Source organism: Balearica regulorum, chromosome Z (assembly GCF_011004875.1).
Source record: "Balearica regulorum gibbericeps isolate bBalReg1 chromosome Z, bBalReg1.pri, whole genome shotgun sequence".
NCBI lineage: Eukaryota > Metazoa > Chordata > Aves > Gruiformes > Gruidae > Balearica > Balearica regulorum.
This window is the reverse complement of record NC_046220.1, coordinates 22266839-22292460: the sequence shown is the minus strand read 5'-3', so window position 1 is coordinate 22292460 and position 25622 is coordinate 22266839. Positions and strand designations below refer to the sequence as shown.

At 37.7% G+C, this 25622-nt stretch overlaps 1 long non-coding RNA gene across 1 annotated transcript; it reads left to right on the top strand.

Annotated features, from left to right (window-relative positions):
- The first annotated feature begins 2375 nt into the window (after nucleotides 1-2375).
- LOC142599554 (uncharacterized) lies at nucleotides 2376-4548 on the top strand. The gene is made up of 3 exons (XR_012833119.1): nucleotides 2376-2569; nucleotides 3186-3346; nucleotides 4398-4548. It is a non-coding gene; the product is annotated as an uncharacterized LOC142599554 (long non-coding RNA).
- Nucleotides 4549-25622: the final 21074 nt, after the last annotated feature.

Genomic DNA, 25622 nt, shown 5'->3' with positions numbered 1-25622 from the left:
GATGCAGCCCTCCTGGCTCTTGTCCCTTTCCAAAAAACTGGCTGGTATTCCTCTGGCAGCAGGCTCCTCTATTAGATGACATAGAGATGAGAGAAACAATGCAACTACAGGTCAAGTTAAATGGTTAAATATTTCAAAGAAATCCCTGTTGAGATGCTTACGGCCACTCCTGTCCAGCTTTCTGTTTCAATGCTGACGTGGGGACTGTGTTCAGACCTCCATGGCAAATGTTTGCATTCTGTAATTCTGAAAGGTGGGGTTTTTTAAACTGTTTTGATATGCATCTGGACATTTAACTAAGCTGAAAAATAAAAATACAGGAGGAAAACAATAAAATGACATGAAGCAGATAATTAGTAGAGCTTTCAAATACTGTTGAATGTTTTTACCTAAAGAGCAGTGGCCCAATAGCTAATTTAAACTATTTCGGCCTCATCTGTAAAGCTCAGCTTACTTTTAAATACCAAGTGCTGATCTTAAAATTGTCAGCAGGATCTAGCTGTCACAGAGGTGTTGAAGGAGACCTCTTCTTTTCTTTAAGATCATGTAAAATATAGTTGTAGTAATATAGCATACGTTGTTTAAAATATTCCTGAATTTTGAAGTAAGAACCAGGGAATATTAATCAGCAGAAGATCAAGAAAATTATGTATGTTGGGCCCTAGGCTTTAATTAATCACAATGTTGTAAGCTGGTAACAGGTAGTGGGAAGTGTTATGGGGTGGGGGGAGGGAGAGAAGTGCCAAGCAGGTTCACACTAGGTTGTAGAGACTCAAAAATAAAGACTGAATTCTACATCTGCGTAGAGCAAAGCATATTATTCTATAATTCCTCAAGTGTTTCCCAAGAAAACATGCTGATGCTTTTAATGATTCTTTTTGGGAGTGTACAGCTGACTTGCATTAGATTCAAGTATGTCTAGGAAATTGTTTATCTTTGGGACTGCACACTCATGAGAGTTTTTTGCTTACATAGAGACTTGGGATTATTGAAGTTTTAAGTGAAGTTGCAAAAAAGAAAAGGAGGATGATATTTCAATTAGGTTCTCCTGTAGCTTTGCCCTGAGGAAAACAAGTCAATGACAGGCAGCTTTTTTTCCTCATAGCCCAAAGAAAACATTCATTCTGGTATTTTAATAGCTCTGGAAATTCTCTATATAACTAGGCAGGTAACCCATCTGTTTTTGTTCTGTTGTAGGTTTGATTCAAGAGCTTGTGGATTGGAGAAGAGAATGGGATGAGTCCTTCACAAAACAGCATCTCATATCTCAACTTCATTGAACCTTTTGTTGCTTTTAATACTTCCATGCTTAAAGAATGTGATTACGTTGTCTAATATGCTAGCACTCCAGTTTCTTTTCTCCCATTCCTGGCCACATCCCAGACAAAGCTGTCCCTAAATGTTCTTCTGCCTTTCATCTCTATTAATGTTCTTTTTTTTTTTTTCTTCTTCTGGGTTAGCCTAGCACAGGGCAGGTATATAGATATTGCTAAGAAAAAGCTATAAAAATAGGCTGCAAGGAAATGCAGGCAGATGGCTTTATAAAAAGGTTTCAAGATTTTAAAAATGAGCTCTCTGGTTGCAATATGCTTTTTTTAACTGATGTTTCTCTGAAGAGTTTGAAGAAAACTCAAATGGGAACTGTCAAAATTCCCTCAGTAAACTGTCTCTTAGGAAATTCATTTTGTCAAGCTTTGCTGATGACAAGTAGAGAGAGTAAGCTTTATGTATAAACAAATACTCTGTGTCCCATGCAGATATCAGTGTATATATTTTTATTCCAGTAGTATTCTGCAGTTTTATGTAGTCTTACTCTAAGAAGATGTTAAAATAACTAGACAGCAGTTCATATTTCACAGTAACAGAATTTTTTTTCCTTCTCAACTTCTGGAAAGATAATTTCTGTTTTCCTCCAGTTTTTATGACTCAAAAGTCGAAATAACATTTACAAGAAAAGAGTAAAGGTCTTTCTCTGTTGCCTTCTCCTTTCATCTCACAACTTCATTCCTGTCACAAGTTGTACTCCAAGGCTGTCCATACTCCTGAGACAAGAACCTGCTGATAGTCCATCTTATGCTTAGCTTCAAAAGACCCTTTCAAGGCAAAAAAACCCCACAACATTTTAAGTGTATGGCATTATATAGTTTATGTATTAAACAGATATGTTTATATAATAATTTCAAAGGCTATTATATAGTTTTCCAAACTTGGGAATCACTATGTCAGTTTGAACTGCACTCCCTCCCCCATTATTTAGTCTTAAAAGGTTTTAATGATCATCCGGTGTTATTTCTCTTTTGATATTTAAGCCTTTTGGAGTCACATCTTTTTTGTCTTGTTTCCCCTCCATTTTCTTCACATTTTCACATTTATTTTTTTTCAGCCCACTATGAGCACTGGATATGTATTCTTCAAAAAAGTAAAAATGAAATTGAAAGGACGCCACCTCTCTAGCCTGTCAAGGTCTCTCTGGATGACATCCCGTCCCTCCAGCATGTCAACCGCACCACATAGCTTGGTGTCATTGGCAAACTTACTGAGGGTGCACTCAAAATGGAATAATCCAATGGTAGTGCTGCTTCTGCTACCATATAGCTGTACCTGAGACAACTGGCTTGCTTGCTGACTGGGACATGGGTTGATACATCCCTGAGGAACTGCAGCCTGGTACTCACTACACAATGCAGCATCTGTCTGAACCTGGGTGCCTACCCTCAAAGTTCAGGCAGCAATACACTCTGCTCTTATGTGACAGCACTGGTCCTAGCAAGTGGACTGTGAAAGCTGGTTCTAGTCTGAGACTGGTGAGGGTGGTGGTTTTGGGCTCCTGAGCTATCAACATTTGGTAAGATGGAAGATCATAGCATAGAGCTGTCCTCTTCCTTGTCCTCCTTTGCCTCTTTTGGATCTCTCTGGGTCTGGGTCAGACCTAAACGTGTAGCCTATGTTTTTGAACACCCTAGAACCTGGCATACAGTTTACTTTTGAATTTTGCAGATGAGCTCTTACCATCTTAATGGGTGAAACCAAACCCTCAAGTTTATATGCTTCTGTTCTTCAGGCTATCTAAATTTAAATTTAATATATTAAGTTCATTTCTAATAGAAGCTGTAGGGGATGTGATCAAAAGTCTTTTTAACTTCAGCTTCTGTCCACTGTCATTGATCTGCAAATTTTTCTTTCAGAACATGTTTGAAACCCTTTTCACTTTGTCTGTTCCCTGACTGCCCATTGTGAAAACCTATTTGATTAGAGAGCATCAAACAATTCATCAAGGCTTCTGATCTTTTGGAATAGGTGCTGGTATAACATTTCAGCAATACATCCCTAAGTGGGAGATTGGATGGTAAGAACTCTGTTTGCAGGGGGAAATTTGTCCATTTGACAGAGGTCGCTTTTACTGTAAGCAATAACAAAGCAGTGATGCGCTTGAGATTTCAAAAGAATAAAAAGGCTTCTAAATGGCTCTTCCTCCCCCCTCCTACGTCCCCGATATGGAAAGAGAGCCTGAACTAGATCCTATGCCACAGAATTAAACATGCAGGTTTGACCCTGATTGGTGTTTGTGTGTGTGTGAGTTCTGAAATAAAAAAGAAATCATAGTGAATTAAATTTTTTGGACCAAAGATTCAGGTTGTTTAACAGTATGATGAATAGCTCTTGTCACCTAGTTAAAGGAAGGGAGTTTCTTAAATGATATGCCTGTCTGTCCTCGTTTCAGCTAAGGTAGCGTTAATTTTCTTTCTAGTAGCTGGACAGTGCTGTCTTTTGGATATAATATGAGAATAATGCTGATAACACACTGATGTTTTTAGTTGTTACTGAGTAGTTGTTGTGTCTACACAAGGTCAAGGGCTTTTCAGCTTCCCATGCCCTGCCAGGTGCACAAGAAGCTGGGAGAGCACAGCCAGGACAGCTGGCCCGGACTGGCCAAATGGATATTCCATACCATGTAACGTCTTGCTCCCTATATAACTGGGGAAGCTAGCTAGGAGGTGGGATCACTGCTCCAAAACAGACTGAGCATCAGAGTGTTTTATTTTGCTTTCACATGTGGTGAGCAATTCTATTTGTGCATCACTTGTAGTATTCTTATTACTATTATTATTCTTCTCTTCCTTTGTTATCCTATTAAACTGTCTTCATCTCAACCCACAAGGTTTTATTTCCATTCTTGTCCCCATTCCCTTCCCACATGTACACCTCTGCTGAAGCCAGCAGTGTCTGAGCCAGGCACCAGAACTAGAAGTAGCGTTGATATAACTCTACGATCAGTTTAACATAGTGCATAGCTATAGTTATATTGCTTTTGCACCTGAGATAACGTATGCTTGCCAAAATGTACTGTGCCATTGACCAATGCGAGTGCTGCTAACTGGGATTTGTCTGTCCTACAGGACACTCTGTGGGATAGACTTCAGACTACTGGAGAAATTGGATTGTCAACCCAGTCCCTGAGAGAGAAAATCAGCGTCACCTGGATAGATAAAAAAGACAAAAGCAGATTGTGAAAGACTGGCTGACAATAAAGTTATATCTAGAAAAAAACCCCACATGTTTAAATGCATTGGAACTAAGCACTGAAATTCTTTCCTTACGACTATATTAAGTTCTTCATCAGATAATTCAGAGATGAGTGTCATCTTTAAACAAAGATGACCTAAAACACTTGAGGATGGTAATGGAGGATGAAATGCAATGGCTTTGGTTTTTTTTCTGAGATCACAGTAGCTAATACATTCAATTACTGAATATAAAGAAGCCTTGAATTTTTTTTCCTTATTTTCTGTTAATTGCTGATGGAACTTTTAGGAAAAGATCTGTTTGCTGCATTTTTATGGTGCTGGTGCAATAAAGATCTCACTGGTACTGTTTAGATGTAGTGCTATGTACATATACATGAGAGCATCAGTTAAACTATTTTTTAAAAATGTCACTCTTTAGGAATGAGGTCGATATAGACATGGGCAGTAGTTACAGCCTCAGATGCAGTGTTCTGTCACTGTTTTCATGTCCGGCCTCTTTACCCTAGAGGGCTAGCAACTGCAGCTTTAGTCTATGGGACAAGAATAGTTGCTGACTTCCCAGCAGTGCTTTGCAGCATCGGCTTCTAGTAATGGAAAGACACATGATGACGGAATTTAATGTCTTTCAGGGAAAGAAAAAAAAAAAAAAAAAGGAAATAGTGCTGAGCTTTTTTACCTAGTTTTAACTGACTTGCTGCATGAGCTTTGCTTCTCATCATGTGTGCTTTGTGGGCAAATATTTTCATTGATATTAGTACAAGAGGCTCTACTTTTGGTGGTAGCAGTTTGGTACAGATATACTGTTAGGTTAGAAATAATAAATTTCTATGCATGTGGCTGGCAACTATTCAAGTTTTTTTAGAAGCTGTGATGTTCTGTACCAATGCCCCTTGCTTACAGCTACGGGAAGATGATATTCCTGTCCAGAGATTGCAAAGCTTTCCAAAGCTGTATTCTAAATAGATGGTATAAACAGACTATATAAGGACCATATGGTAGGTGTCTTTCTCTGATTTTTCTTTGGGATAAGTTACAATTTTAAAGTAGTTTAAAATACATCTTGTCAAAATGCTGCTTTTGCATCAGCCTGTGTATTTGTCTTTTGTCAGTGTCTGTCCACACCATGTCCTCATGATGTGACTCTTGCAGATTATTTGATTTGAATCCAAGTCATCTTTATTTTTATGTTGCTTTTCCTTTTATTCTGTTCACGTATGTGAACGTGCCTTTTCACTTCCTTTTCTGTAAATAATCTCTTGGACTTTCAAATGCATACAGATAAATAGGGAATGGAAAGGAATTAAAATATCCCCAGTACGCTGTACACGGGAATGTCTCTGCTGGTTGAAGATGAATCCCGAAGAAATAATATTCACTGTTCACTCACATTTCTCCCATATAAAATCTGCTCATTGGAGAAGAATGTATTTAACTCACCAAGCCATTGCACTGCACCAAAAGCAACAGCTCACTTCTCTTGTTGTGGGTGAAACACAAGGTAAATTGCTGTGTGTAGGGTCTGCAAAAGTCAAATAGTCTGTGGGCTCTAAAGCTCCCTGTATTTGACTGTTTCTGTGATTTAATGCTGGCAGAGCCCTGTCTGAATGTGTAATGCAGAATTTAGTCTGAACCTAGTCACCAGTTTGCAGAGTGCCCTTTATGTTATACAGCTGTCAAGTCTTCTGTGCTAGGTTGATTCCTCCCCACACCAAAAGACCAACAATGAGACCAAGTGCCAGTCAGTTTTCTTAATTAGGTTCCCTTTTCAATGCTTGCTTGCACTCCTGGCAGTATGAATTGAAGCTGGCTCTTGCACCCAGTGAGGTGCATCTGCCATTTTTAAAAGGCTCGTTTTTGCTTTATTATGTATTTGAGCATTTGTTCCTTAATGGTCATCTCTTTTTTTAAAAACCATGTCAAAATGCTTAAACTGAGTATTAGCAGCCTGTAAAATTATGAGAGGAACTAAGAAACAGAGAGCTAGTTGCAGGATCATTTAAATGGCTGTCTTGCTGCTTTTCCAACATTATTCTATCTGACAGTAACAGGAGAGTGCATGGCACCTTCCATTATGTTTCATGGATCTGTGAAGCGTAGAAAGTAAATTTTTGGTTAAAAATTAAATGGCAACATTGACATAATAGATGTGTCTTCATTCCTTCCAGAAGGTCCTCTGCTAATGTAAGGAGCATTGGCGGGTACAGAGACCTGTTAGTCCCCCTGTATAACGCCTTTATGTTACATCAAAAGAATAAAAATTATACAAGATCAGGCAACTAAGACTTTTGTTTAGTATTCCCCTACACTTTACTATTTGACGTCATCAGTATCTCTCTCATTCAAAGTTTATTTTCAGAGGATTTTAGTGACCTTGAACATGAGATGAAATGTCTTTTTCCCTAGGATTTGTACATGAGATGTGTTGACTCTTAAAGGAAATCTTTGCTCAGAGAATTCCCTGAGAGTCTTACCTGCACCATCTTTCAAAAACCCAAAAGCTTCCTTTTTTCTTTTCCATAGAGCACACTCTTTTGGATTTTTTCCCTTGCCAACCCCCTCCCCTTTCTTGGTTTTAAGCTGGGAGAGCAAAGCTGAGTAGACAAAGGCAGAAGTGCTGTGCCTGGCATGTATCATGTCAGTCCCACTGTAAGACTGCTTTCAAACATCAGAAACAAAAAAAGTTTACTCTTCTCCAAATCAGCTTTTTGATTAAGTCCACAAATTGTTCATTCAGAACATGTATGTGCCCGAACAAACTGAATAATTGTTTGTACAAATGAATCAAGAATTATGCCCACGGTGATTTGTTTTCCTGTTGAGCTTCTGCTCAGCAAAGAGCAGAAATGTCTCCATCTGAAGTTAATTTACTAACATTAGTGACCATAAGCTTTTGGTAGTGACTCTGCTTCCAGTAGAAACAGCTGTGCCTGGGCATATGCAAAAGCTACTGTAGGATCAAAATGTAGCCAGATCAGCAGAGATCTTCAGCTGTAGTAAATGAGCAAACATGAATATTCTCACTTTTTCCTGTGCCCTGAGGTGGGGGAAGAAGCATCCTAATATTGCCATAGTTGTCAAAGGCAAAGCAGCAGCAGACAGATGCTTTCCCTCCAGGTTTGGCAATATCCAAAATCACTCTAGAGCTCACAAGCAAGCTGCTGTGTTACCTTTATGTGGTCCATATTTCATCCCAAAGAATAGAGACAGGAAAGCTTTTGAGGAACTTCCCTTTCTAAAATACTTTTTTCCCAAGTTGTGCTGCCTAAGCTGCCTGTAGTATTTTGAAGTCCAGGCAAATTTGATCTGCTGCAGGCATGTACTTTTTCTCAGTGTTAGATCTGTGGCTTCCTGTCTCTAATTTATTCATTTGTGTTAGTATTGTAATGTGCTGTTACAATTCTAAAAGCAATAAGATGCTGATGCAACAAGAGCACCTCATGTTCTTATGGTCATATTACCCATGTCTTGACATAAATTCCCCAAAGTTTTGACATATCAAGCTTCTAAGAACTGCTTGTGATATCCTTACGTCATGGGGCACATGGCAGGCTCTCCACCTGCTTTTAAATGTATACATGTCCATGTGCTTTTAAGTATATACAATTAATAAAGATCCACTTTACAATTACACCAGGGCAGCTTTTTTTTTTTTTTTTTTTTTTTTACTTTGATATTTGAGGAGTTAAAAGGTGCATCTTAAGCACTGAGTTTTGAAAATTGGTTTTGACTTCTTGACTGACAGAGAAAAAAACTGTAACTTTGTTCGATGAGAAGCTGAACAAGCGATGTTTGCAGACACAGTCAGAGAATATTAAGATCTGCTGCTGTAAATAATTTCTTTGTACCAGACTATAAAGAAGCTCTCCATTTCTACCATTAGAAGGTTCTGTAACTTAACTGATCTGACTTTTGTTCCCTATCTAGAATTTAATAAATGTTGTTCTAGTGCATCTCTGATTCTTAAGATCATGCTTTCTTTTTTCTTCTCCATTGCTAAAACACTAGTGCAAGTTATGGTTGTTTTAAACCTGTACAACTTCTTCCACTGTTCTGATGAGATTTATTTGTATGCATGATGCAACAGATGCAGCTGGAGCTTCTCAGAGTGTGAACAATGCATTTTCAGTCACAGAACACAGTTTCATTGTCATGGATGATATGAACTACATATGCAAGAAAATCTCCTTTTAAAGGGGGGACACTGCCCATTTTCTTGTAATCCCTTATATTGCCTACTGAGTACTCAAAGGTGGTCAGGCGTGGCTGGGTAAAGTAGCCAACTTGACCAGTTTTCTTTTTGTAAAGCATTGTCTAATATGCTCATCATGTAATGAAAATTCTTCATCAGCAGATGGCAATGTTGCATGAGACTAATCACTGTGCTTCCTCTGAGGGGTGCAGCAAGACCTGCAGAAGGAAGTGGTACAATTTGGTCGGGAGAATGAGTAGCCATATTGGCAAAACTCTTTTATCTCCTTTTTAAGTACCTACAATGGAGGTCAGAAAGGATAATTTTCTTCTTTGTCAAGTGCAAAGAAAGACTGGAAGGAAGTTCATATGAAATTCTGCTCAAGTAAAAAGATTAAGGACACCTTTCTTAGAGAAATATGTGTTCACACTTCTTTGTCCTTTTTGCAATTGCTCTTTATAATAATTAACACCCGGAGACATTTCCAAGGTTACACTAACTGTATGCAAGAATTCTGCCGACTGCAGTTCCCAGAAAGCAACTGTGAGAAAACAGTTTCTATATGAAAGATTACCAAAGCCCTGAAATTAGTTTTTCCTAATTTTAAGGTGTCAGCTGACTATATCTGTTGTAGCACTGCATAGTTTTGTAAAGTTTTCTTTCCTTTGAAATAGCTTTCTAATGTAATTCTGCTTACACAGAATTTTCCCCAAAAGATTTATGAGAATAGAAATAATAGTGTCAGGACACATTCTGCACTGAATGCTCCTTTGAGTTCACTGCTACTCTAATCTACTTGTTTTATGTATTATGCATAACAAGCATACATGACTCCAAGGGAGCATGCATGTGTTCCATTTAATGTATACATAACATGGAATCTTCTGTTAAGATTATGGTCAAATAGCTTACTTTTAAAATTTTAATAATTAGAGTATAATTTAAAAGCTCTGAGTGGAAATTTAACTTATTGAAATAGGAGAGCACATATTACAGCCAAACCAAAGGCAAAGTCTTATTGGAAAAACAAATGCAAATTTCCAGGTTTTCATAGTGAGAGACACAATTTAATAGAGGCACAGTTAGGTGAACAGTGCCTGCAAATGCATACAATGTTCCTTTGTCTTTCCAGTGACTTTAGTCAATGTCCATCCCAGGGATGTAGCTGAAGTAGTCATAATATCAGTAAATTGTTTCATGTCTTTTTAGCTATTTCTGGCGATGGTTGAAGAAAGCCTGTAAGAATATGCCTAAATTCATCATTGTGTATTACTGGTTAATAAACTGAATAGAGTGTGTTACTTGAAATAAGTAGCAAGTGAGTTTGGCCCAATTGGTTCCCTCGTGCCTGAGGTGCTGACAGTAGGTGACTTGTTGCCTTTGGGTACCTCTTTAATCTAGCAGGTAATTCTGCCCAATGTTTTCTTATATTGACTCCAGGAAAAGGAAATGATTTATTGACTTCATTAAGCACTTAGTCAGAGAGGATGAATCTGGGCCTAAAGCCATACTTAGATATTATTTTAAGTATCATTGCTCTTCACCATCTTCCTCCTTCTCCCTCTGTTGGAAGGCAGGAAGACAGCAAAGGCTGGTTACCACCCATATTTCCAGTGATCCCTCTCTGAGAGCTCAGGGGGCCACCAGTGATGGATGTCTGTACCTTTGGACTTCATCTTTATAATTCAGGGTGAAACTATAAGACAAGGTTAAGAAGCAGACTGCCCAGAGACACTGCAGTAGCGGTACAGTCAATTCTCAGTGTTTCTCTTGCTTTGTGCTTCTCAGGTATGGCTTTTCAGATGGATGCTGGTGGGACTGTCCTGGTTTTGCATCCTCTGCCAGGTGCCATTCAGCTTAGCCATGTCACTGCTGGTTTCTGCTTGCCTGGAAGTACAGTATGCTTTCTGAGGTAGCCTTCTATCACAGAGGGAATCTGTTCACTGCCATGTCTGGCTGTACATCTTAAGGGTTGATAAATTGATTGACAGCACCTGCCATTATTCAGCCTAGAGAAGGAGGACTGAGATACTAGGAAGCCTGATGTCAGATGAGACACTTGAGAGAATGCAGCTTACGACTGTGCCCAGAATGAGGGCATAAGCACATATAGATTGCTGCAATTAAAAATCACCAGAATTGGGACTTGATTGTTATTCCCCTTCTGTTACACTCTTGGTGGGGAAGTTCTTTAGAAAGCAAAATGTCATTGCAACAGTAATTCGATATCTTATTGTAAAACGGTTTGGTTTTATGTTGGAGCCTGATTGATAGGCAATGTATGTGTGCAAACTACATGGCAAGATAATTCATTATGATTGTGTTGGTCATTTAGGCCGAGTCACTTATCCAGACCACTGTACAATAAGATGCCAAACTATTGTTGCAGTGACATCACTTTCCTTTCTAATTTCACGTTGGTAATTTTGACAGAACAAGAAGGGCAATGTGTGAAGATTGCATCTATTAAAGCAGATTTGGGCTGGCAGGGTAAATTATAGCATTATTGTCTAATGAGTGGAAATAAAACTCTTTGCACTTTCAGGCTCCCACAAGATTGCTTCCTTTTTAACATATGGATATCAGACATCAAGTGGATTTTACAAAATTTCTTGTAGATATCTTCCGAATGAAAATCTATCTAAAAGAAAACTCTTAACCAGCAATCCACACTAGTATGAATATAACAATGCACTTTGATTTTTTTCTTTCCCTTTTTTTTTTTTTTTTAAGGAAGTTGCAACCTTTGGCATTTACTTTTTTTTTTTTTTCCTGGAAGAAAAATACAAAGTGAGATATTAAGAACAAAGAGAAATATTTTCCTCTTCCTGAAAGACTCCATGATATAGATTGGAAACCTCAAGTAGAGGATAAATTCTACTCCCTAATCCCCTAGGCTCTGTCATAATATGTACTTTTTTCTACTGATAAAGTACTACCTTCTGACATTTTTATCAAGAGCTACTTTGCTCAGTTTGAACTACATGGAGGTCAATCATCCTGTGTTGTTTTTTTTTTAAAAAAGGTAAGCAAGTTTTGAAGGATCTTTGGCTATAATTATTAAAGGAGTTCTCATAAAAATAGATCCCACGGGACAGCTTCTCTGAGAAAGAAAACATCTTGGACATAAACTGATTTAAAAATGCCATGAAACTTTTTATAAAAAGAGTTAATAATTTCACAGGGAAGCATTCTAAGCTCTGAACAATGACATGAACTAATTGATTTTACTGGCACAAAGCTGATGGAAGAGGAATGATCAACATTTTTTGTATGATGTTCATGAAATTCATTCTCAATTGAGAAGCATCTGTATTGGGGGAAAAAAAAAAAAGAAGAGCTGATGCAGTTATCATATAGATATATATGGGGAATTTACCTTTCCTTTTCAGAACAAATTGCTTTCTATTGATAGTCCAGCTGGATTTGGAAAACTCTCCTGTGTAGTACTTCTGTGTTACGAACTGGTGGCATTTGTAGTCATTGTCAGCCTGGGTGACCACAGTGGGCCTTCCTGGCTAAGTTCACTTGCTTCTCACCTGCCTGCAGGATTTGTTACTAACAGAGAATAAACATGATAACGACACTTCACACAGAAAGCATGAAAATCCTACAGACCTATTGCATAGCAGTAGTTCCTGAAGGTCCTTGATAGGAATCCAGTGGGCATTTGGCCTCAAGTTGTACTTCCTTCTACGGCTCAGAGGTGTAACTAACTCCGCTCAAACTGCATCTACAGTGAAGAAGAGCACCTAAGGAAAGTCCTACCGTTTTTTGTTTGTTCGTTTTTTAGAGTTTTGATATTGAATGCAAGACAGGAAGTAGTTCCAGGTCACAGGGAGGTGGGAGGGCATTCTCCAATTTGGACTGTGGCACAAAGCTTACAAACTAGACTACCTGTTAGATATCTCTGTGTTTCATTCTGTGGGTTGCATTGACTCTCTAGTAATTATGAAGCTGGGAGACTAAAAGGCAATTTTGGTTTAAGAGAAGTTGAACAAATTTTGGCTTTTAATGGGAATTGGCCAAAAAAAAAGAGAAACTGGTAGGCCTGTTTTGTTTCTCCATCTACATGAGAAGATATGTCATGTGAATTATAGGCTGTGGTGGATTGGCTGCTAATTCTAAAACCTGTTTTTAGAATAAGGAAGAGTTTTATTTACTTGAGACATCTTATGAAATATGCTGCAGCTACTGATTTAATTCCTTTTATTTTTGAGGTAAAAAGCTTAAGAAGCCCACTTTTTTTGAGAAGGCATGTTTACAGCCCATTTGAAAATTTTGAGTTACATTTCTAGAATGTTGCAACTCTCACATTCAAGGAACATGGGAGTTCTTAGAAGGTAGGCACTGTCTCTTGCTCCATTTCAGTGGCTGAAAGACTCCAATCCCTACTCTTTTCTTCCCCCACAATTCTCTAGGCTACATGCCACTGTCCATTGCATCTGTTAATTAATCTGATAATTACTGCACATGGAGTTTAACTCTGATGCAGTCAGCTTATGTTATGAAACCTGATGTTCTGTATTTGTTGAAAACAAATAAGACCAATTTTGTTCCATGTGCTGATTGTGTAAGGTCCAGGTGAACCTCACCTGCCAGCACAAGAAGTTAGAATTGATATGAATTGCCACCAAGTCCATTATAGGAGATTCCTTCTACCCCTGTTTATCCTTTGCTGGATCCACCATGGATTTTTTTCACACAGGTTGGCCATCACTAGTCCTGTAAGTTGAACACCATCCCAATTATTTCTTTAGAGAAACCAGTTAGCAATGTAATTAGTAATACATAAGAATAGAGTAAGATACTCAGTGTTTTTGAAAAGCAAAAGAGATTTTCTCTTTCTTTTCTTTCACAGGCCTTCTAGGGGTAATATCTTGGTCTGGGGAGAAGGAATAAAGCACAAAGAGCAATACATAAAACAGCTCATCAGACTTCTGAAAACACTCTCTTAAAACTCAATCGTCTAGTTTTGATGGTACACATATAAGCTGGCTTTTGTCACAGAGCTATTCCTGTGTTCTCTTGGACAAAGACTTCCTATCATCCGTAACATCTGTTACTGTTTGCTCTTGAGAATGAACTCTCTTTATAACTTTTATGGGAAAAAGCAAACCTTTTGGTTTTAGAATTTGTCAGCTACTGAGCTTGTATTGTCCAGGTTCTTTGGACTAAGTAAGCTAGAAAGAGATACACTCAGAGATTACTTATATTCTGTTCAGTTGTTACAGGAAGCATTGATAAGTTTGGGATTTAGTTAATTGCATAGGTATGGTGATGTTCATAGTAAACAATTCTTGTATACTTACATAGAACTGTCAGAGGAGTTGAGATTTTATAATTTGAATTAGTGTATGGAAACTTTATATACCCAGTGTTCTCTGAAGTAGTTTGCTCCTTATTATTATTTGTTGTCATCTCTGTCATCTTCATCAAATAATTTGATCACCTCAGTAATGCAGATGTTGACATCTTTCCCGTGCTTTAGGGACTCTGCAAGGCCTTGAGATATTGGTTGATTTGATATGTGCCTTTCATGTGATTTATGGTAATCATATGCAGTACTTGATATTTTCATCTGTGTTTCCTGCAGTCTCAACTGCTTTTCATGTGAGAATCTTGGTTTCTTCATCTGCTACTGGTTCATGGTGCACCTATCATCTCCCCCTACTGTCACTGGGATCTGGGTAGCCATCAGGTATGAGAAGTGCTATCAGCTGTGCCGGTGCATAGTTGCCTGTCTTTGATGCAGTGGGGTTTTCTTGTTATCTACATATAAAAAAAATAGTTCTTAGATACTCATCTGCTCACTACTTGACTTCTTCAGGGTTCTGTCTCAAAAACGATGAATGTAAAATAAGTAATTTGCCTGGGATCCAGTGTTAGGAGCAGCAGCTGGGCCCCTAGTGAAAAAAAATGGATGAAAAAAGCTGAAGAGGATCACTTAGAAAAGAATTGTGCAGATTGCTATGTCAGGGTCCTTGCTAGTCTAGTAGACTATATCCAACAATCTCAGTAACCAGCTGCTTCAAAGAAAGGTTAACAAGTCTTGAAATAGGCAATTATGGAATAATCCAATCAGAGAGGAAGATTACTCTTAGATTTTACTGATTTTAGCAAAAAAAGAAATGAGCTTCTGGAGCACCTTCTCATATTTGAATAGAGAAATAAGGTTTAATGTTCACTTTTGTTCACTTGAAATGTGAACTTAGGTATTCCTTTCAGTTGTCCCAGCTTTGCTGAAACAAACAAAAACCCATCCCTCAAACCCCATGTAGTTTCAACACAGAAGTCTGAGTAGCATTAACTACACTAGCATTTTCCAAAGATAAGTATAAAATGTTTTGCAGTGATGTTTCATGGGCTACAGGACAAGAATGATTTTACCTAAAAAGAGGGAGGAAGCACCTCTGCACTTTGACTGACTACCTCAGTGAAGATCAAGAAGCAGGTTGTGAGAAGAAATCACAGATGATCATAAACAGTCTTCTAGACAAGATGACAAAACTGAGTTAGTTCATTCATGAAAGCTGATAAAAATAACATCTTACATGTCACCACATAAATGAAACAACATGGATTATAAACAGGAGAGGTTGTAAATCGTAATACACAATCAGGAGCATCATTTAACTAGTATAACAGGTTTTGTGGAATTACTCACTACTGGAATGCTAATATAGAAATGTATAGGTTATTCAGGAAGAAAAAAAATTGTGATCTTGAACATGAAGAACACAATATGCTTGCCCTGAGGTTTTCAGTACATATGCAGTTAGACTTGTTCAAAGTCTATGATAAAAGGTGCAGACTTACATAGTAGAAGTCTAGGTGAATTTTTTTTTGTCTCTTTACACAAAATCTTTAACAAATTCAAATCAAATAACAGATATCAAATAACAAACCCAACCCAAAATATAAAAAGCACCAAGTGAAAAACTTAGTGTTCAATGGATGATCTTAACAAATCCCAGTAAAGACCTAGCCTGTCCAACAAAATACAGGAATTGACAGGTGAAAGCTTTCTTTTGCTAAAGAAGGTGGAGGCAGCAAGTGGAGAAAGAGGGCAATCAAATCTAGAACTGCCTGAGGTTGTGAACTGCAAGTGAGTGAAACTGAAATAAGATTTTATGATCCTTGGAAAGGGAAGAAAGGAGAAAGCAAAATAAAGATCATGAACTTCCAGAAAGCACATTTCAGTGAACTGTCAGAATTGTTATTTAAGGTCACGTGGGAGGAAAGCCTGATGAAAAGCAAGCTACAGAGAGCTGCCACAGGACAGATAGGTAGAGTAAATAAGGCCAACTCATTGCAGCTTTACTGGCTTCAAAAGGGGACTGAACACAAAATGTAAACTCGGTTATCTAGCTGACAGTGTGATGGAAGAGAAGTATAACGTGAATATGTAGTAACAAAGTCAGAAAGTCAAGGCACAGAATAAGGTTAAGTAGCAGGAAATATCAAGGCTAAAAAGAAAGCATTTTCAAATAAGTTAATTGTAAGTTCTGCAAGTCTATTATTAGTAAAAGGAAGTTGAAGGGAAAAGGAAACCCTTTCCCTTCTCAAACTGAAAAGCATCAAATGATTTGCATGCCTTGTTGCATTTAGTCTTCACAAAAAGGTCAGTCAGGAATAGATGGTTAACTCAGTTAATACCGATGACAAAAGGTTCAGTCTGAACTGCAGCAAGAACAGATTAGAGAGCACTTACATAAATTAGTTGTTTTCAAATTGTCTGGTCTGATAAACTTCCTAACAGCATGCTTAGTGACCTGGCTGAACCAATTTCAGAATGGTTAGAAGTTGCCTTTCAGACATGATGGAGGACAGCTGTGGAACAGGAGTGCAAGAAAATAGCAAGCTTAGTGACTAGTATTAATTTTTACATAGAAACAGAGAGAGGAGAGATCCAGGAAGTATGGACCTACAAGCTACTGCAGTTCCTAGAATTTTCAGCATTTGCAAAATAACAAGGAAAAGAGTAGTAACTAACCTGGATTTACTGAGAACAAAGAAAGGTGAAACAGTACAGCAAGATGACAAGCAGTTTGGATAGGGGAGGTACAGTAAATACCACCAGCTTTTGACACTGGTTAATATGGTAACCTAAAAGGGAAGCTAGGAAAACACCATCTTGATTTAAAATATTGCAGTAGTAAGTAGCATCATTTAGAGAATCTGTTACAACCAATTCTCTGTTGAAATGGGGATATATATCTATGGTGGTTCCATAAGGGGTCTAAGGCTGTTCAGATTTTCAAGAAAAAGAAAAACTCTTCTTGTTTACATTTGGAGGTGACTAACTGTAGGAGAAAAAGATTATAAAGATGGCCGGGAGAAAAAAAGATGAAACTCAAGGGAGAACAAGCTAACAAATTGACATAGGAATGCAACAAGTACAGGATGGGTGTCCTGAAGGAAATGTTGGGTATTAACTCATATCAGGACACACATGAATGGGTTACAGTATTGCTTCTTGAGCAGTATATCTGAGCCTTTACCAGAGAAACATCTGATTTTGGGTACTTAAGAAGAGTCATAGATAAATTGAGATGAATCCAGAAAAGAACAATGCTCTAGCAAATGTGACCTATGACAAAAAAGTGAAAGGCCTGTAAATGTTTATCTTAAATAAAAGGTTGGGAAAGCAATGAGAATCAATTATTTATATAATTAGAAGAGTGCTTGCTAAAAGGAAAAGAATGACTTATTCTCCCTTCTGTGGAGAGGAGAGTGCTGATGAGCTCAGATTGCAAAAAGGAAGAAAGGTCGAGGAAGAAATCAACAAAAAACCTTTCAATAGTAATAACAGTGAAACACTAGAATACATTACTTGGGGGATATTATGGATTTTCCATTGCTGGTGGTCTTTCAGATCACTTTTTAGAGACACATTTGTCAGGTATATTTGATTCTTGTTTGGCACAGAAGCATGAACTAAAACTTCACCCTGCTTCTTCAGTTTCTGTGATAGTTTCCCTGCATATCTACCATGCACTGTAAGTGGACTGCTGATTTGACCAGGTCTTCAGGTAGAATAGTGACCATTTTTCAAGAATTTAATTGCTTTTTCTTGAAATTTTATCCCAAAGATTCAGAATTCTGTGCAATTAGAACTATCTTATGTAAGTTTGTCTTGAATTTGAAAAAGTTTCACAAATGCTTTAAAAAAAAAAAAATAAAATCCCCAAAGCAAGAAAGCAACCTAGATAGAAGTACAGCAAGAAAAGCTAAATATATGTGGAAAAATCAAGAAAGAGTCGATGATAGTTCCATAGGACTCAGTTTTAGAGCCAATGCTCTTTAACGTTTTTATAAATTATCTGGATGCAGGAGTTGAATGTACATTAAGTTAGTTTTCCGATAGTACTAAATTCTGGCGTCCCTCAAGGATAGAGAGGCATTATGGAGAGAAAGGTTCTTCACTGAGACGGTGGTGTGTCACTGGAGCAGGCTCTGCAGAGAAGTGGTCACAGCACTAAGCCTGTCAGAGTTCGAGTGTCTGGACTTAGTCCTATGGTTTAGTTTTAGGTAGTCCCATGAGGAGCTGGGAGGAGGAGGGAGTTGGACTCGATGACCCTTATGGGTCCCTTCCAACTTGACATATTCTATGATTCTTTGATTTTATAGTCCAGTATAAAAAACCCAGGTGGACAGTGTACAGTGCAGTATGTTGTATGACCCCATCTGAGAGTGGGGAAGGAGAAGCGTGAACATTTACTATCAATAGCAATAGTGCTATCTTTATGGACATACATAATTGAGACTATATTGTGCCAGGTGCTGCCCAATAAAATGTCATGAAAATGACAAAGGTATGTATGCCTTCTGATGCTCACAAAGGACTCCCTGTCTAAAACATATGATAGTAGATAGTCCACTCTTTATTTTCCTACAGCTGAATTCAGTGGCTTAATCTTAGTTAAATTTCTTTGTTTAATATGAAAGACTATGTTATGTAGGACTTAGCCAGAAAAGGTTAAAATACAGCTTTCAAAAAAAAAAAAAAACAAAAAACAAAAAAACAAAAAACTCCTTAGTAGCAATTTCTGTTAAATTATATTAAGTTTTGTTATACTTGAATTAAAAAAAAAAGTATACCCAGTGATGCTAACCTTTTATTCATGTTAATTACAAAGACCATTTTAAAGTCATGCTTTTTATGATTTCCAGACTAATGTCTGTGGATTCTGGAAATACAGAAGATTAGTCCTGGAGCTTACAAGAAGTTCCACTGAATAGAATGAATTTTCATGCTGGCAAAGAATCAACTTTTTTGGTGTATTTAGTTTATTTTATTACATTTTATAACTTTGAGTTTTTAATCTATAGATAGCAATTTTAATGCTGAATTATCTAAATGTACATTCCTGGCATGGCTTTAAATAGTCATTGGAATGTTGTATATATATGGAGTAAAAAGAAAATCAGAGTAGCAACAGGGTAAATCTCTATAAATCCAGTCAATTTCTCATCTCAGAGGTAAGTAGGAATGCTGCATGCCATTTTGATGATATTGAGACCCTGGTATTTTGAGAAAAAACCCCGGTCTTTTCTCTCCTAATTATTAGTGTGGAGATAAACCACTTGTACTGTAGGTCCTCCCTCCTTCTAGTAGGCAGGGGCTGTAAAAGACTTGCAGATAACAGGTTGAGAATTGTCTGGGTATAGGCTCCATACTATTCCATGTCCAAAAATTATGATGCTCAGCTGGTGTTTAATGCCTTTCTGCAACCCGAACAAAAGCTGGTTGACTGACATGAAGAGCTACATCTACAGAAATGCCAGGTTTTTGACAAGTGCTATATTAAAATGCTTTATTTGAAGTTTTAATCATTTTAGTCAAGTTTCAAGGAGAAACAAATATTACTAATTAATTAATCTTAAGCTCATATCACACACATCATCAGAAATCCTAGCTTATAGAAACAAGTTTTGGTTCCATGTCCCCACATTAATCAAGTAACATAAAATGGCTATGGAAATGAAGTAGCTGTGAGAACGTCTTCAGCTTTTTCTGAGTTCAGGAGACTTCCTAGGAAAGTAGGAATCCTGTATCTTGAGAAGCATACTGTAGAAACAGTAAGAACCAAATTTAGATAACTTTTGACAAAACGGAAGAATCAAAACATTGAAAATGCATGCTTTCCTATTATCTGTTATGAACTCAACACAAAAAGGGTGCTTTCATCAACTTTCATAGAGTTTAATTAAATATTTTCATGCCAAATTGGTAGCATACTTGTGACTTGAAATACCTGGAAAGCCCTGTAATATCTAGATGATACCTTTTGAAATTGAGAGGTGTATTAACACTTCCAGAAGCAGTTCATTCTGTTACCTGGATAGGATTCTTCTCCTTGGATCTATATGAGTGGGCTGTGAAAGGCCGTCTGGGATGGTGTGGCAGCCCTGGAGAAAGCTCTCACTGTCTGGGAAGGAAAGTCTATCATCAGTTGCATCAGGATTAGGCTCTGTGGGGACCCAGCCTTAGGAGCTTGCAGTGCTTGGCAGCTGTGAAAATTCAATTTCTGTTGAATAGGGCCATTAATGAGTAACAAAAGAACTATGTGCTTCAGTTAATATTAACAGCAGAACTCCAACAGGGTGCCTAGAGATGCAAAAGTCATGGTAAATTAAAGCACATCTAATTCAAAATAACATTTATTGCAACCTGTTTGTAGCATTGGTAGTAAATCCTGCATGATTTCTTCTCTGAACAGTGGGAAGTTTAAATTCTGGCAGGCAATGGATTTTTGGGACTCTGTCCATTTCCTGTTGAAGATGCAAAACGTTTCTCTGATTATGATGTGAGAGACAGATTAATTGAAACTGCTTAACAGGAGAAGATCCCTTGAATACTCATAGCCTGCAAGGTACTGTGTAAGACAGATACTAAAATACAGTTAACAAAATTAAAACAATATAGTATGCTTACCAAGAGAGAAGATCTTACCTTTTCAAATACAAAGCAAATCCAGACTTGTGCTTGATTATGGACAGAAAGATTTTTAAAAAGGGCAGAAATGTAAAATTATACACTAACAAAGCATTCCTTAATGCAATACAGAGCTCAGGACAACAGTGCTAAATACAGAAAGCAGATATCAGTAAATGAGAGCTCTACAGAGCCTTCCTTGAATCTATACATCCCATTATTTAATGTTTGTATATGTAGATCAGACTTGCTTTTTCTCGCTGTCAACTCACAATCAGGCCTTATAATTGGGAAAAGCCACAATAGTGTTTGCTTTTCTCTTGTTAGGAAAAGGTACACTAAAGCTGAAGGACTCCCAGTTCTGGAAAAATAGAGCTCTCCATGCTGTAGAAAAGTTACCCAGCTCATCTCTTTCACTCAAGAATTTTTAACTGATCAGTTAGCAGTTTGGTGTATAGCCTTCTGTAATCTCTTCAGAAGTTATTCAGTATACCAAGAAACTCTTAAGTCTGAGTATAACGGATCTTCCTCCATTCGAGAAAGAAGATCATCCAGAAAGAGATGGAGTTTCAGTTTCTTGCCTGGAAGTGTTTTTTTGATGGGGTCTAGAATTGGCACAAACTAAAATCTACATCCAGGTGTCACTTTCTGCTAATAAAATTCCGACGTTGAAATGAATTGAGAGAGTTGCCTCTAGTGGAAACCATACATTTAGCATGGAATTAAAAGTTGAATTTAGTTTTGAACACTGTGCCTTGGGTACAAAATAGAATAGGGGAACATGCTGATTGAGTTGTTTTTACCAGAGAACTGCAGATTCCTCTTGGAAAAAGTAAGAAGAGATGCTTTTAGGAGAACTCCGCTAATTTTCCTTAAGAATTTTAGACTGTTACAGTCTTTATGTAATAAATCTATAAAAATTCAGTTTTTGAAAAAGAATGTCCTAAGTTGTGTCACAATAAAAATAGTAAATATTATTCATCAGATTCTGCTACTTCTAATGATACTTCTTTTGACTAGTGTTAATGAAGAAAGAGAAACTACCCCTAGTTTTCATTGGAAAAAAGCAGTGAAATTTGGGTATATAAAATAATTGTCTAATTTCCCAATGGGGAAAAATTAATGAAGTTTTACTTTTTATAATGTCAAAAGAAATTTCACTAAAGATTAGAATTTTCTCTCTGAGATTGCCATTTTGTTTTCATTCAATATCCATGTCCTTATTCTTCCTTCAATTATTTGACAAACCCAAAGAAAGCTCCAAAATTGAAAGCGGCTTTTGAGCTTTGTTTGAATTTCTGCTTTTTCAGCCAGTCCACACCATCAGCTCAGGTGACTTTGGTATTTCTTTCAGACCTTTTGGGAGGTGACATTACCATTCTCCTTCCCTGTTTCATTCATTAGTCTTTAACAAACCTCCATGGCACTCCTATTAGCGTGATGCTGCAGGGCAGCGCTGTTCCTCTCATGTGACACATGAATCCCCTTTATCTGAAGGGTCCCCTGGCATATAGGAATTTTTGAAACAACATAATATTTTGCAAACAGTATAGTAATAATTGTGCTTGAACCATTTACTTTATGTGTTGATGGATTTTAGACTTCTATAAAAGGAGTTAATCCAGGATCTCCACTGGTGGAGATTCTGGGGAGGGGGTCGTGAGAGAGAAATATGCTTTATTAGTAATGTGTTTGATCTTTCCACCTTTGTACTTGAAATAGGAAAGGAGATGGATAGTATTAAAAAAAAAAAAAAAAAAAAAATCTTTCCTAGCCATGTCGTTTTCCTTTTACAGCAAATCTCACAAAAGTAGTGCCAGGAGTTTCTTAGTCAGAATAATGAAAAAATTAACTACTTTGTACTGAGTTCTTTTCTGCACTTTTGCTACAGGATGACTGTGCAGAGCAGCCATGTCTTATGACCATAAGACCTTCAGGGTGGCTCTCAGGTAAAATTATCTTCAGAACACTGAAGTGAAGTAGATTTGGCAATGCTATCCCAAATCTACAGCTGAAAACTGGTCAGAACACACAATTTTCAATATTTCCAAGGTAGATATATATATGCACTGAATTTTTTAAAAATGCTAGCTTTCATGCCTGCATAATATTGAAAGTCAATGATATGCAAGGACCTTTTGAGAAATCTTTGCAAATGTAACCAGATGCTTTATCAGCAAATACTTGCAATCTCATGGCTCTAAGAGGCACAGCAAGTAATCTTTGAGACTACCAGGGACTGAACCCTTCAGTGTATAGCTGTGGCATTAGCTGCGAGCCCATACTTCCTCCTCTTTGATAATCACAGTTTGAATCCAGTTTTAATGAAGGTGCAGGATTACAGTTATTTTATCTTAGCTGGTTTGCTAATTCCCAGTTGACAACGCATTTTATAATACTGCAGTAATAACTTCAGCACATATAGGAGTCGTAATCACGCCAAGACTTCCTGTCAGACTTTACAGAAACCACACAGGAGTTAAGTAGGACTGTGTCCAAGGCCAAACTAACAAGTAGAAGCCAGAGAAAACATTCAAGCATTCAGATTTGATTAGAGGGCAAGGGATTGGCAGCATCCTTGATCTCTCAGCAGAGAATTACATTGTGAAGAGGTGAAGCAACACCATAATATAATATAACTTAATGTGGAAGAGCTGATATTTCATTAGCAGCCAATGGTTTGGAAGAATGTTTTCAACATATTGCTTTTGAATAGGTTATATATTAAATTCATATAACTAACAGTGCTTAACTAGGGCTGAGCAATGGTTACAGCGTCTATCATTGACAGATTCCAAAATGACTGGCTTGGAGAAAGAAAAAAGAATGAGATGCCTTGATTTTTATTGGGAATTTGACCAAAATGGGCTTTGTTTTGACTGGTGACTTCAACATATTAAATTCTATAATATTGGGGCTGGTTTTGGAAAGCAGGAAAACAGATCTTTTCTGATTTTTTCCAGAGTTTGAACACTTTATTGGTAGTTAATAAGTTATGAATAAGAGGAAATTATCTTTTTAAGAGTGAAGGCTCTTTTAGTTATTTTTGTCTTGTAGATTAAGTCTTTGCTCCTAAGGTAGTATGTCCTTCTGGATTTTGATAAAAAGAGCTATGGGGTTTGTTCAGGTAGAACTCCAAAACCTGGTGATTTTGAACCCACTTCTTAATATGCAACCTTTTAACAGAAGACCTCAGATGTAGTTTATGTATTTCTTAAAATGTTCTGGAGTTTTGCTCAGTTTTCAGTTAATCCAGCAGGTCCTCCCTCCTTCCCTCTTTTCACTGTTCCTTCCCTCCCTCTCTTTCTCCCTCTCTCCCTTTCTCTCTTTCTCACCTTCCTGATGGATTGTGACACTGTGGCAGTCTTGTCAACCTGTGCACCATTGCTTTCATACAATGCGTTTTCAGCATTTTAAAGGAAGTTTTAAAAATGTATGTTTCTGCATTTGGAACCCTCTTGGGAACTGGTAGGAAATCATGGCTGAATTACTGTGGTACTTGCCATAATGAACTCCACCCATTACATTAGGATGCTGGAAATAATTATATGGGCAGAGATTGCTAATCCAAAATGGAACAGTATAAAGTGCAGAAACTAAATAACAGCCAATTCAAAAAAAAAAAAGGTTGAGTTGAAAGTAGTGAAGTTGTGAGCAGTATCTATTAACTTCAAAAAACCCCAGAAGAAAGGCTGTCTCATGTAAAGGATTCAATACCTAGAGAAGTCTGAACTATGACATGCTCAGCTCCTCAGCTGGGGGCAGCCATATGATTTAAGACTTTGTCTGTATTGCTTTAAATTTTTGATAATCTCTCCTGTCTAGGTTCAGTCTAGCTCTGCATTAATGTTACTGTAGCCGTTGGGTAAAAACAGCCTCAACACATGAGGTATGCAGTCTGACTGGTTTATGCTATAAAATCATGTTATTGTTGTTACAGCCTGACACCAAAGTCTGTCAGCCCAGTAGTTGGGAGCAGAAGCCTCGAGGTGTCTGCAGGACATGGAGGACACCACGGGGCAGCAACACAGTGAGGACATCTCCTCCAAAACAAGGTCTCAGTTTCCAGCAACCTGTAGCTCAGGGTTTTCAGTCTTTTAATTCAATAGTCTGGTGGTCTTCTCCTCTCCCACCAAGTTGTCTAGTTGCCTCATGATTGCCAGTAAGCACCTAATAGCTACAGTGCCCTGTGGCAAGGATTTCCAAAGCTTGACTGTGCCTTGTGTGAAGAATGCCCTTTTGGGGAGGACAGGGAGTGGAGAGGGGCACGAGGTGCAGGCAGCACCTCCATTGTTTCATTTGCTTTGCCAATTCTTGCCATGTAAAAGGTTAAAGAAAGTCCGTTCACTTTCATTTCTTCAAGCGGCTTGTGACTGTAGGTTCTCCTGGCAAACCCTTCCCCACTTAATCATTTTTTCTTCCAGAGTGAAGAGACCTCCTCTGTTTGGTAACTCCTTAGGCAGACATCATGTTGTACCTTTGATCATCTATGTTGCTCTTTCTAGCTCAGTCCTTTTTGACACAAGTCTAGAACTACATGCAACATCAAAACATTGCTGCATCATGGATTTTCACTGAGGCATAATGCTCTTCTCTGATTTTGCTATCACTTTTTTTTTTTTTTTTTTTTTTTTTGTAATCATCTCTAACATCCATTTGTTTCTGAGTACCAATGTTTTCAGAGAACAGCCTATGACATCCTCAAGATCTGGATGGCAATAGCTAGCTCAGCACTTACCACAATTTTATGAAGGTAAGGCTTCTTCCTCCCCACACTATGAATTACTCACCTGAGCTAACTGCAATAGAAAGTGTGCTATCCATAACATCACAGCTATCACTACTGTCTTCCCACAAGCTGAGTATTCAATTGCCTTATGTTGCTATCTGTCTTTATGCTGAATCATGTAAATCGTCTACAAAATAATGAAACATTAGGCCCTATACCTCTTTCTACCGATAGTAT